This window comes from Lithobates pipiens, unplaced genomic scaffold (assembly GCF_037356315.1).
Source record: "Lithobates pipiens isolate NorthernLeopardFrog02 unplaced genomic scaffold, aLitPip1_a1.2 Scaffold_8, whole genome shotgun sequence".
NCBI classification, from domain to species: domain Eukaryota; kingdom Metazoa; phylum Chordata; class Amphibia; order Anura; family Ranidae; genus Lithobates; species Lithobates pipiens.
The window spans coordinates 120,044,225-120,056,199 of NW_027507903.1; the positions used below are offsets into that span (position 1 = coordinate 120,044,225).

Genomic DNA, 11,975 nt, shown 5'->3' on the forward strand with positions numbered 1-11,975 from the left:
ACGGCGAGGCACCTCCCACAAATGGAGGCGGGCCTACGTCTTGCCTCCCCACATGTTGTGGAGGTGTGCCTTTATTCTTTGTGTGTGTACACATAAAAACATTTTTATATTTGTAGTTAAGGATAAGTTTGGCTTTCTTCTGGTGGCGCTTTAAATGGACAGAACGGATTTGCTCAACGGGTCTTTGTAGTGTGGGAGGAAACCCACACAGTCCTTGCGTTGGTGGTGCAGTGGTGAGCATAGCTGCCTTCTCAGCAGCTGACCCGGGTTTGATTCCCGGCCAATGCCATCTCTAATACTTGGAGTCCTCAGAGAGAAGTGCTATACAAGGTTAATTGAGCCCTCAGGGTTTTTGGGGTTAGGGGGGTGAGCCCTTGGGGTACTGTGGATCGGGACAGTGGGCACTGCGCTTGGCTAGGATGAGGGCGGCCCACGGTTTGAGTTGAACGGTGTCATGTTCTCTCACGTGTTGCCCCATCACCCTATCAATAGAAGGTCAGACTTGTACCTGTCTGTTGTTGTGGAAATTCCTATAAATGTATGTTGTCAGATGTCCCCCAGTGTCAGTTTTGCTGTAATGCGCTCATGTGAGCGTATTCGCACAAACAGACATTGACGGAAGGCCAGTGGCTGTGAAAACCTTCCTGTGGACACTGCAGATATGGCTGCTCTTTTAAGGATGTTCGTTTATACCTCACCAGGAGACTGGCCACTTCCTGGCAACTGCGTTAATGACTCCAAGCAGACATGTCTGTGTACATGGGAACTATAGCATAACTATATGAATATTATGGCCCATTGAGCCATGGTTTTGTATGGTTCGCGTCATTAAAAGCAGATGATCGATTTGCATGTGGTTTTGTACAGAGCCAGCTTTCTAGTGTAACCTATGTCTCTGCACCTGATCGTTTGCACACATCACTGCTAGTCTATTTGAATGTATACATGTCTGTGATTGGTTCTTTTGAATGAACTCCGTTGGAAGGGTTACTGTTTATAATTTTCTGTGATGTCACTGAAAGGTTATGTTAAGCATCCATCTTGTTTCTGTCAGCCATCTTAATATTCACAAACTTCCATTTTACAATATGTACAGTTTGAACAGCCCTTTAACTTCAAAGATAACTGTCTCAACATGAGATTCTTCTAACTCATTTGTTCTCACACACTTATCTAAAACTTTCACACATTTTCTCAGCATTCCTTTAGCTACTGGAGAAATCATGAACTGTCTCACATCTTATCTTTTTCTCACATTATTTTAGCCAGCTTAGAACAAAGAACAATAGCGTTTTGTCTTGACCAGCTGTAATCATCTCGAGGTCTACTGCGCATGTCTTATTCTGTGTGACGTGTAATTTACTATATGAATCACTTTGTGATAACTCAATACAATTAGTTCTCGAAGGACGCCATGGTGTGTGTGTGGTTTTATTTGTCCTTTGAGAATTGATTCCAGAATACTCTGAATTTATACAATACATTGGATCTAAGGTCTGAGAGGTTGAAGGGACCACCCTAGACACAGGATTAACCCTGTCAGTCACTTCCCATGTAAGACGTGATTTGCTAGAATCTGCACTTCCTGTTAGAGAAAGCTTTTGTGATGTTGTGGACAATTTTAGATGTGTATTGTCATAAGAGTCCCCCTGTGTTCATTCTTCTCTAGCCCACTCTAAAGAGCTGACTGGGGCAGACTAACGCTGGTTGAGATCCGTTAGGTAGTGGATAACTTCCTGGGATTGGAAAGAGGTGTTTGCGGAGTGGGGGTATGTCCGCCAGCGAAAGGGCCCCTGTACACTGTACAGACGATCGTCTGGGGGCATATGCTTGCTCTGCAAGGATTGGTTGTAGGCGGATGTGCGCTCATTGGCTCTGCTGTGTCTGATTACCACATGAAGATAGGCAGTGAGCATCTGTGGATAACCTTCCATCCACAAGGTGTACAATAATCCAGGTATACATTGTTCTTTGGAACAATGTATATTAAGGATTTCTATCAACGGAATTGTAGCCATCGTTCATTGGTTTTGTATGGTTTCCATCACTGAAAGCATTTAGTCAGTTTGCGTCACTGACTATTTGAATGTATACATGTCGGTGATTGGTTCTTTTGAAGGAAAACAAATGTCTGATTGTCTGTGAAGACACCACTTTCTTCTGTATTGTATTGCACTGTATTGTCCTTATATGGGCATTCACATCCTGTGTTGCTGCTGTGAGGTCACAAGCTTTGTAGGAGGTGTTTAGCTGGTTGGAGACAAACCCTCCAGGGCGTGGCTTCCTGTTGAAATGTAAATAAAAGATTTGTCCAGGTCAGAGAGGGCACACATGCTGACTGTTTGGAGAATGTAAGAATGATGGTGATGTCTCTTTAATGGGGAACCAGAGGGGCCTGGCTGAGGAGCAGTCAGGCTGAAATAAGGATGTAAGAATGCGGGTGATGTCTGAATACTTGGATGAGTGGGTTTGAAAGTTAGAAGTATTATATCATTAAGACGGAAATGTTATTAGAAACAGGAGATTTGGCTGTGTGCTCTGCGTAAGGCCAAAATTTCCAGAACACCATTTATACCTGAGACCTTGTAATGCTGCGTACACATGAGCGGAATGTCTGACAGAAAGTCAGACGGAAGCTTTTCATCGTATATTCCGATCGCGTGTATGCCTTTGACTTTTTTTTTATTTTGACAGACCTAGAAATACATGTTTTAAATATTTCTGACAGAACCAATTCCTATCGGGGAAAACCGCTTGTCTGTATGCTGTTCCGACGGACGAAAAATGGCGCATGCTCTGAAGCAAGTATGAGACGGAGGCTATTGGCTACTGGCTATTGAACTTCCTTTTTCTAGTCCCGTCATATGTGTTGTACATCACCGCGGTCTTGATGATCAGACTTTGCTGTGATGGTGTGTACGCAAGACAGTTTCAGTGGAACTCCGTCGGAAAAACCTTCAGAGTTTATTCCGACAGGAAAACCGGTCATGTGTACATGGCATTACACGGAGTCACATGACATCAGGCCCAATTTGGACATTTTCAATTAGGGGTGTACTCACTTTAGTTGCCAGCAGTTTAGACATTAATGGCTGTGTTGAGTTATTTTGAGGGGACAGCAAATTATACAAGCTGTACACTCACTACTTTACATTGTAGCAGTGTAATTTCTTCAGTGTTATCGCATGAAAAGATAGAATAAAATATTTACAAAAATGTGAGGGGTGTCCTCACTTCTGTGAGATACTGTACAGCACACTGCATCTGTTAGAGCCCATTTACACAGTGGATGGGCTGCAGTAAAACACCCCCCCCCTATTGCTACCCCTTTGGCTGCAGAGGCAATGCCCAGGGGTATACACATGTCACTGCCATGTTGCTTTGCAGGAATTATACCCCCTGTCGCTTTTATTTAAGTGAATGGGGTAATTTTGCAACCGCCCCTCAACTATACGCAATGCGTGAAGTTGTGGTGTGCTGGTTTGGGGGTAAAGCAGGCAGTGAAGAGGTAAGTAAATGGCAAGCTGGTCTAAACTGACTATGTATGGTGGGTGGTCCACAAGTGGTTAAATAAAGTGCGGGAGGGCGGCCACTCTATGCCAGATTTCATACCTAGTACATGATCTGACACTTCTGCGTCTGGGTATTGCACGTGCCGCTGGTAACCCGGCAGGTACCGCAGACTCAATGTCTGCCATCACTTGCTGATTATACAGTACACAGGCAGAACGGCAATCTCCTTATGTTAACAAAGCCGATCACTGTTCGGGAAGGTATTGATCCTGTGTGTCTGCAAAGCAGGAAAATAGATCAACACCTTCCCCTAGTCAAAGCACCTGCCCCACAGTTAGAAAGCACAGGCTAGGAACATATTTAAGTGGAAAGAATAGGAGAAGTGGAAGGCGCGTGATCTGACGCTTAAATGAAAAAAATATTTAAAAAAAAAATATATAAAAATACTTTAATTCATGTAAAAAAGAATCAATGCATATGAAAGCATATAGAAAGTCTACGTATTCACAACAGGGTTACAAGTTATACACATACAATTATAAATTAAAGATTAAAAAATCAGACATGCCCATGCAGGGGCAAGATGCTATAGAGTGGACTGACGCTTTTCGGGGTATCCCCCTTCATCAGAGTCTTGAGGAAAGAGAAGTGGTCTGTACAGTATTGTGGATCAGTATGGGGGAGGTATGTCACGTGGTGAGTGATTAGTTCTTCTAGGTTCTAAAGCTGTCCATAATCCAATGTTCTAGATGGAATGGATACCAAAAAAAAAATTAAAAAAATAATATATATATATATATATATATATATATATATATATGTGTGTGTGTGTGTGTGTGTGTGATCTAGTACATAGAATTGTATGTTGCACAGTACAGGCTAAGACGTGAGATGCAAAATTATATAGGTTTTTTTAAAATGTAACCATGTATAAATACTAAAATTATGGAAATAATTCGGCATTAAAGCATTCCAAACATTACAAAGCCATAGAAGCCTAAAATAATGACACTAGTAGTGATAATGAAGATTATTCTTATGGTATAGCTGCAGAGAAATGAATGGCACTGCAAGTTGCTGAAATAAGTACGTTAAACACCATTGCAAGGTGCCATTGCGTAGGAACACATTTAACCCTTTGCTCGTCCCTGAAGTTAACCCCTTCCCTGCCAGTGTCATTAGTACAGTGACAGTGCATACTTTTTAGTACTGATGACTGTATTAGTGTCACTGGTCCCCTAAAAGTGTCGGTTAGTGTCTGATTTGTCTGCCACAATATCGCAGTCAAGTCACTGATCATCATGACTTGTAAAAATAAATATATCCCATAGCTTGTATAACTTGTATAACTTTTGTGCAAACCAATCAATGTACATTTATTGGGATTTTTTTTTTCTTTACCAAAGACATACATATTGGAATAAATTGATGCAGAAATTTTGTTTTACGTTTTTTTTTTTTTTTTTTACTGGATGTTTTATAGCAGAAAGTAAAAAAATATAGTTTTTTTTTTCTTCAAAATAAGTTTGTTTATAGTGCAAAAACTGTAGAGGTGATCAAATACCATCAAAAGAAATCTCTATTTAGTATTGTAATGCAGTGCCATATAGCAAAAATGGCCTAGTCATGAAGGGGGGTAAATCTTCTGGAGGGCAAGTGTTTAAACTTCACCAAAACCTGGAGTTAGGCTTTAACAGAGCAAAAAAGAGAGCACTGACACCAGCACCGAGATCTTGTGGGCACCCACGTGACATCACTAGACACGTCATCATCAACGTCACCTTCCCCACCGCTATAATTAGAGATCTCGGAGTAGGCAGCAACAGCGGGGACCAACCTCCTTGGGCTGATCTGGGTACTGTCAGACTGCTGAGTGGCGGTTGTTGCTACCTCCCCTTCCTGATCCAATGCCAAGAATGGCTACGCATCAGAAATGTCTTGTTATGGATCAGAAAATAATTCCTGTGACTCAAGCGGAAGGTATATGGTGGTGGTGGTGTTGGTGGTAGTGTCTTTGGGGGTGCAGATCGAGAGGATGAGGAGGGTGCAGAAGAGAAAGGCTGAGTGAGCCACTCAACCAAGTCTGGTACGTCCTTTGATGTAATCGCACGCACCTTCTGCAATTTGCCACTTTGGCTCAAGCCTGTTGCTCCTGCCCTACCCCTACCACCCCCTGCAGAAGGGCCTGCCTCTTCCTGTAATTTTTTAAATGACCCTGTGACAAAAGTCTTTAGAGAAGTGCAGTATGTATGTGGAAGAAGGTATATAACACCCCGCTTCAATCTGTCGTTTTTGGGGGCCACTGGTCTATCACACCAGTTATAATACTTTTTTTTTTAATTGCGTTTGTCACTCTTTGTAGTATCGCTGCAGAACCGCTCAGCAGTCACAATGCTGCACAGTGGAAATGCACTATACTATGCTTTCTATATGTGCAAGTATTTTATACGTGTATTAAACGCCTATATAATGCACACCAAATAGTACACCTATACCAGTCCTTAAAAGGACCTTTGTGGACCTAGTAGCTAGTGATTTGCAGACTGTCCCTCAGTCCCTACACTGATAAAAGACAGCTGCAGAATCGGACAGCAGTAAAGTATAATATTCTTTCTATATTTGAAAGAAAGTAGATTATACGTGTACATCCCTATATACTGTCCACCTATACCAGTCCTTAAAAGGACCTTTGTGGACCTAATAGTAATAGCTAGTGATTAAACTGACTGTCCCTGCTCCACACAGTGTCCTGACTCTACACTGACAAAAAATGGAATTACGTACCGGTAATGTCCTTTTCCAGGAGTCTTTCAGGACAGCCACCTTAGAGAGACACCGGCTCCTCCCCTCTGAGGAAACACCGCCTTCAATTTCATAATTTAAGCCTCCTCCTCCCTTCGTTCCTCAGTTCTTCCAGAGTACCTCCGGCCAAACTGGGGAGACACAAGAACACGTCAAACAAATAAACTTTTTAAGTCTTACCTGACGGTCTCATGTAATGAGTTCCCGATGATCTGCAACAATTTGGGTGGGAACCGGTGCTGTCCTGAAAGACTCCTGGAAAAGGACATTACCGGTACGTAATTCCATTTTTCCCCAATCGTCTTTCAGGACAGCCACCTTAGAGAGGATAAGCGAGTATATTACCTTAGGGTGGGACTACTGCCTGTAGCACCTTACGACCAAAGGCTTGGTCTTTGGCTGACAGAAGATCCAGTCTATAGTGTCTCACAAACGTAGAAAAACTGGACCACGTTGCAGCTCTACAGATCTGTTCCGGAGATGCACCAGCCCACTCTGCCTGAGAAGTTGCCACGGCCCTGGTTGAGTGTGCTCTAATCCCAGCTGGAGGATCTAATCCCCCTGCCACGTATGCCTGCCCAATGGCTAACCTTAACCATCTAGCTATGGTACGTCTAGAGGCTTTGGAACCTTTCCTGGCCCCTGAAAATAAAACAAAAAGTGAATCAGTCTTTCTGAACTGACTTGTGCAGTCTAAATAATAAAGAACACATCCTCTAACATCTAGTCTGTGAAACATGTGTTCCTGTTCTCTAACTGGATTTGAACAAAATGTAGGTAGCACAATCTCCTGCATCCTGTGGAAACTAGAGGCTACCTTAGGCAAAAAGGCCGGATCTATCTTCAAAACCAGACGATCCGGAAAAACCTGAAAAAAGGGAGCCCTGACAGAAAGGGCTTCGAGTTCACTTACTCTTCTTGCTGTAGTGATCGCCACCAAAAACACCGTTTTGAGAGTGATCAGCCTTAATGAGCAAGATTCTAACGGCTCAAAAGGTTCCCCTGTGAGAACCTGTAAAACTAAAGAAAGATCCCAAACTGGGAAGGGGGAGCTTGAAGCCGGCCTTTGCCTACCTAGGGCCCTGAAGAACCTTACGACCCAAGGATCTGACGCTAGATGTTTCTCTAAAAACACGCTCAAAGCGGAAACCTGAGCCTTTAGTGTTCCAAGCGCTAACCCCTTATCCGCCCCTGCCTGTAGGAACTCTAGAACGGCTACAGGGCTGTGCACGTTGAAGGAACCCTCTGAACACCAGCTGTTAAACCGTTTCCATACCTTTAAGTAAATGGACTGGGTTTCCTTTTTCCTACAGTTTAGAAGAGTGGCTACCAACCGGTCTGAGAAGCCCTTGGCTTTCAGCAATTCTTCCTCAGAAGCCACGCTGCCAGGTTCCATCGTCCTACCTGAGGGCAGAACACCGGACCCTGAGACAAGAGATCCTCCTGCACTGGGAGAATCCAGGGGGGTTCTACAGACAGGCCCTTCAGGATCGAGAACCACGGCCTCCTGGGCCAGTGAGGTGCAATTAGAATGAGGGTAGTGTTCTCCACTTGAAATTTCCTTAATACTGCTTGAATGAGCACGGGAGGGGGGAAGGCATAGCACCTGGAGAAACCCCAACTCTGTGCTAGTGCGTCCACCGCCAATGCCCCGTCCCCCCTGTTTATGGAGAAGAACGTTGCTACCTTCGCGTTTTCCCTTGCGGCAAAGAGATCTATTGCAGGAATCCCCCATCTCCGGGTGATCATTTTGAATATTTCCTGCTTGAGAACCCAATTGCCTTCTCTCAGAGTTCTCCTGCTGAGAAAATCTGCCACCTGATTTTGTTCTCCCTTCAAGTGGATTGCTGAAAGGGACAGGATATTTGCTTCGACCCATCTGAGGATGGCTTCCACTAGGGCCCATAAGGACTTGCTCCTGGTGCCCCCCTGTCTGTTGATGTAAGCTACCACCGAGGAGTTGTCCGACCTTACCCTTACGTGATTCCCCCGGAGCTCCTTCTGAAAGGTTCTGAGAGCTAGATCTACTGCCCTCAGCTCCCTCCAATTCGAGGATCTCCTCGAGTCCCTCTTCTCCCAAATACCCTGTATTAATCGGGAGTCTAGGTGTGTCCCCCAACCTGAGCTGCTTGCATCGGTCGTGACCACCCTGGAGGTTGGCATGACCCACTCTAGACCTTGGGACAAATTTGCTCCCTTCCTCCACCACCAGAGGGACCTCTTTACCTGATCTGGAATCGAAACCAGAGAATCCAAAGATTCCTGGCTGTGATCCCAAACCTTCAGCACAAATAATTGTAGAGGGCGGTAATGTAATCCTGCCCACTGAACCGCTGGAAGAGCGGATGTCAGCAACCCTAGCGCTGACATGATCTTCCTTATGGAGATCTGGTGGTTGCCCTGAAGAAACAACAGAGCCCTGTCTATCTTTTGAATTTTTTCCAAAGGAAGAAAGACCCTTTGTACTGTTGAATCCAACTCGTACCCTAGGAAAGTGACCCTCTGGGAAGGGATTAAGTTGGATTTCTCCAGGTTCAGGAGCCAACCCAGGCTTACTAACAGGTTTCTTGTGACCTGTAAATCCTGAATTAACTGTGCTGGGGAAGGGGCAAACAAAAGGAGATCGTCGAGATATGCGATCACCGAGATTCCCCTGAGACGCAGAAATGCTAGAACTTCTGCCATCACTTTGGTGAAGATTCGGGGGGAAGAGGATAGCCCGAAAGGAAGCGCTCTGAACTGAAGGTGTAGTACTTCCATTGGAGTTCTCACTGCCAGTCTGAGAAAACGCTGGTGGGACTCTGCGATGGGAATATGCAGGTATGCATCTTTCAGATCTATTGATGCCATGAAGCAGTTCGGAGGTAGGAGTGCTTTTACTGAGTAAACCGAATCCATCCGAAACCTTCTGTAGGTAACTGAGACATTCAGGGGCTTCAGGTTCAGGATGAGCCTGAACTTTCCCGAAGGCTTGCGAATCACGAAGACGTGAGAGTAGAAGCCTCTGCTTGTCTCTCCTACTGGAACCCGTACTACCACCTCCTGTTCTTCCAACTCCTGAAGGGAGGAAAGAAGGGCAGATGATTTTTCTGCGCATTTTGGCAGCTCGGTGACAAGGAACCTCAGAGGAGGGAGTTCCGAAAACTCCAAATGGTAACCTCTGACGATCCCCAAAACAAACTGATTGGAGGAAATCATTTCCCACTGTGGGAGGAAGGCCCCCAATCTTCCTCCCACCGTGACCCTGTCACTGAGATTTTTTGGGCTGTTCAGGAGGGCGAAAAATTGCTCCCCCGGGGCCCTTGCTTTTGAGTCCCCAACTTTTCTTCTGCTGAACAGTACGGGGTGGTACAACCCTTTTCTGGGGACGAGTCTTTCTTTTGGCTTGTTCCCCAAATTTCCTTTTAACAGGAAAGGCCTTTCTTTTGTCTGCTGTGCGATCTAGCACTGTTTCAAGACCTGGTCCAAACAGTAGATCTCCTGTAAAGGGGATTCCACAAAGTTTAAGTTTGGATGCATTGTCTCCAGCCAGGTCTTCAGCCATAAGGCTCTCCTGGCAGAGTTGGTCAGGGCCAAGGACCTTGCCGACATTCTCACGGATTCCGCCGAAGCGTCCGCTATGTAGGCTATCCCTTTAAGAAGCATGGGAAAGGAGGATAGAATAGTCTCCTTTGCTGTCCCTGCTTCAATGTGTGCGCTAATCTGGGTGAGCCAATACTCCATGTTGCGGGCCACCACCGTGGTTGCCATGGCTGGCTTAAGATTTCCCTGTGATGAATCCCAGGCCCTCTTAAGAAGGTAATCCATCCTTCGATCCATAGGGTTAGAAAGTACCCCCATATCCTCAAAGGATAGATCAGTGTGTCTGGACACCTGGGAAAAAGCAGCGTCTAGTCTGGGAGATTTATTCCAGACGAGAGTCTCTTCCTCCGAAAAAGGAAACCTACGTCTTAATGCCCCAGAAAAGAAAGGTTTCCTTTCGGGATCCCGCCATTCCTTCTTGATGGTATCGATCAAGACGTTATGCACTGGGAACACCCGCTTCTTTTGTTCCCCCATGCCCTTGTACATCCGATCATGGAGTGACAATGTCTTAGTTTCTTCTTGAATGCCTAAAGTGGTATTAATCGCTCCCAAGAGCTCATCCACATCCTCCAGGGAAAGCTTATACCGCGAGATTCTGCTGGATTCCCCATCCAACACCTCGGCGTCAGACTCCCCCTGGGAGTCTGAAACGACACTGTCAATTTCCTCCTCAGCTTCCTCCCTGGGACCCTCTGGATTCTCTCCCCTTGCAGGAGGAACATCCACAGGGCTGGATGGTACACTCTGCTGCGCTGGTGTAGGAGTGCTCGGAGGCTGGGGCCACTGAAAACTGGAAAAAAAGTTTTGGAAGGACTGAAAGGTACCAGAGAGTTCCTTCATAGAAGCTACCAGATCTGCACCCTGCTCTACTGCCTGTTCCTTAAGTAAATCCTCAATACATTGTTTGCAAATAGCTTTAGACCAAGAGTCTCCCATAGACGTTCTACATGAAGGGCACTTCTTCCTAGAACCATGGGGGGACTTGCTCGTGGCTTTCTGAAAGACACAAAACACAGGAAGGAGCAGCATGAGCCTAAAAAACAGCAACACCAGCGCTACATAGAGGACCACCGGGAGTGCCCCCCCTAGGATCAACCATCACCAGGATCCCAGACACACTACCCTTCCCCCCGACCACCAAGGAGGAACACCAGTGGAGCTACTGGATACAAGTAAGGGAACACCTCCCCAGGTTTCCTCTTACCTTCGAGTGGCTGGTGCTGTTATCTCCAGGAGTTTTTGAAGCCTCTGCTTCGGACATTCTCCCGTTGAGGAAGCGTGGTACGGACGTGCCTCTAACAGCTACCTGTGCAACTGTGAAAAGAGAGGCTGCACCAGCCGAACGCTAGGTTCCCCTTCACGTGCCGCGTCCGGAACCGGAAGACGCGGATCGAACGAAGGGGTCCGCCCCCACCGGAACTGACGTCGCCCGCCTACCGGTCCGGCTTCCAGCTCCCAGCCGGCTGCATACACAGGGGGGCCCTGGACGCCTTCGTTCAGCACCCCACTGGGCGAAACGCAGGGATGAACCTCTCCAAAGACTTCCTGCTTTCCCCAAGCGAAGATTGGAGTGCGTGTAAAGGTCAGTCGAGTATTCAGCTTCCCCAGCCGACTGGACTGTTTGTTCCGTTGAAACACCCGCGGGTGAACGAATGGACGACCCCATAAACTTCCTGCTTTCCCCAAGCGGAGTTTAGGGTATATGGACAGTACGAACACTTCAGCTCCCCGCTGATAGGACTGTCCTGGACCGACCGATGAACGGTCGGATAGCCGAACGGGGCCAGGGCTCCGCTCGGATGGCTTCAGTTTCACCAACCGAATTAGCCTTAAGGTTCCTTGGCGGTGTCTCCCCGCCGGAGGAAACACCATAACTGAGGAACGAAGGGAGGAGGAGGCTTAAATTATGAAATTGAAGGCGGTGTTTCCTCAGAGGGGAGGAGCCGGTGTCTCTCTAAGGTGGCTGTCCTGAAAGACGATTGGGGAAATATAGCTGCAGAATCGATCAGCAATCACCAGCACAGCAGTCAGTAGCAGTGCACCAGAACCCTATATACTGTACACCTATACCAGTC

The 11,975-nt window shown here is 46.2% G+C and overlaps 1 non-coding gene across 1 annotated transcript; it reads left to right on the top strand.

The window, feature by feature from the left end:
• Positions 1–216: 216 nt before the first annotated feature.
• Positions 217–288, top strand: TRNAR-UCU (transfer RNA arginine (anticodon UCU)). The gene has a single exon. It is a non-coding gene; the product is annotated as a tRNA-Arg (tRNA).
• Positions 289–11,975: the final 11,687 nt, after the last annotated feature.